Consider the following 2,286-nt stretch of genomic DNA (forward strand, 5'->3'; position numbering starts at 1 on the left):
CCTTGTTGAGTTGCTACAAGAGTTTAAAGATGTCTTCGCATGGTCCTACCAAGATATGCCAAGGTTAAGTACTGATATCGTGGTACACCGATTGCCTATAAAGGAAGAATGCAAACCAGTCCAACAAAAGCTCCGAAGGATGAGGCCTGATGTCTTGCTAAAAATAAAGGAAGAAGTTAAGAAGCAATTTGATGCTGGTTTCTTACAGGTGGTCAAGTACTTAGAATGGGTAGCCAATATAGTCTCTGTTCCTAAGAAAGATGAGAAGGTGCGAATGTGTGTGGACTACAGAGACTGAATAAAGCCAACCCAAAAGATAATTCCCACTACCTCATATCGATACCTTGGTAGACAACACGGCCGGATACTCACTGTTCTCTTTCATGGATGGTTTCTCCGGTACAACCAAATTAAGATGCTTCTGAAGACAGGAGAAGATCACATTCATAACGATGTGGGGACGTTTTGTTATAAAGTGATGCCTTTTGGATTGAAAAATGCGGGAGCAACGTATCAGAGAGCCATGTAGCATTATTCCATGATATGATGCATAAAGAGATAGAAGTTTATGTTGATGACATGATCGCAAAATCCAGAACAGAAGGGGAACACGTGCAAGTTCTGAGAAAACTGTTTCTAAGGTTAAAGAAGTTCCAGCTAAAACTTAACCCAGCCAAGTGTACTTTCGGGGCTAGATCAGGAAAATTGCTAGGATTCTTAGTCAGCGAAAAGGGATTGAAATTGACCCAGAAAAAGTTAAGGCCATACAAGAATTACCTCCGCCAAGTACTCAAAAAGAAGTTCGGGGTTTCCTAGGAAGACTAAATTACATCGCTCGATTCATTTCACAATTAACTAAGAAATGTGACCCCATATTTCGTCTTCTTAGGAAACACAATCCAGGTGTATGGGATAAGGAGTGCCAGAAAACTTTCGAAAGAGTTAAACATTACTTGTCCAACGCCCCAGTACTGATGCCACCTTGCCCTGACAAGCCACTGTAACTATACTTGGCAGTATTGAGAATTCCATGGGGTGCGTGCTCAGCCAACATGATGAGTCAGGACGAAAAGAAAGAGCGATCTATTATCTCAGTAAGAAGTTCACTGAATGCGAAACGAGATATTCGCCAATTGAAAAATTATGTTGCGCATGGTTTGGACTACTCGGAGATTGAGACAATACAGTTGTACCATACGACTTGGTTAATCTCAAAGTTAGACCATCTGAAATACATGATGGAGTCAACTGCTCTAAACGGAAGGATGGCCCGATGGCAAATTCTACTATCTGAATTGACATAACCTATGTGAATCAAAAGGCTGTAAAAGGAGCGCGATAGCAGATTTCTAGCAAGTAGAGCCCTGGACGATTATGAGCCTTTGAACTTTGATTTCCCAAATGAGGATCTGATGTATGTGCAACTACTGAAGCAAGCACACAAGAAGGCAATACTTGAAATTAAATTTGACGGAGCCTCAAATGCCATGGGCAACGGATTGGGGCAGTCTTGGTATCTCCAAACGGTGATCATTATCCTTTCACCAGTAAACTAGATTTTGATTGCACAAATAACATGGCGGAATATGAAGCATGTATCATAGGAATCTGCGCGGCTATGGAACGCAAAATCAAGGTATTGAGGTATATGGGGATTCGGCATTGGTAAGTTATCAGCTCAAAGGCGAATGGGAAACAAGAGACCCTAAGTTGATTAGTTACCGAAGGATAGTCTTAGAATGATGAGGAGTTTGACGACATCACTTTTGTTATCTCCCACGAGACGAGAATCAGATGGCCGACGCTTTAGCTACATTGGCTCCATGATCAAAGTAAATAGACCAGAGATGTGAAGCCATCCAAATGAGCATTTATGATGCTCCAGCCCACTTTTGTAACATTGACGAGGAAGAAGAAAAGGACGACAACCCTTGGTATCAGGACATATGCGATACGTGAAAAATCGTGAATACTCAAACCAAGCAACTGAGAATGACAAGAGAATGTGAGGAGGCTGCCAGTGATTACGTCTTAGATGGAGAGATCCTGTACAAAAGAGGAAAAGATCAGGTGCTGTTAAGATGTGTAGACGCTGTGGAGGCCAAGCAGATCTTGGAAGAAGTCCATGAGGTATTGTGGAACACACGCTAACGGTTTCACAATGGCCAGACAGATCATGAGATGATATTATTGGTCTACATGGAAGGAGACTGCATCAAATATGCTAAGATGCCATAAATGCCAGATTTACGGAGACAAAATCATGTGCCTCCACACTCTTCACGT

Source organism: Gossypium hirsutum, chromosome A13 (genome assembly GCF_007990345.1).
Source record: "Gossypium hirsutum isolate 1008001.06 chromosome A13, Gossypium_hirsutum_v2.1, whole genome shotgun sequence".
In the NCBI taxonomy this organism is placed as follows: Eukaryota; Viridiplantae; Streptophyta; class Magnoliopsida; order Malvales; family Malvaceae; genus Gossypium; species Gossypium hirsutum.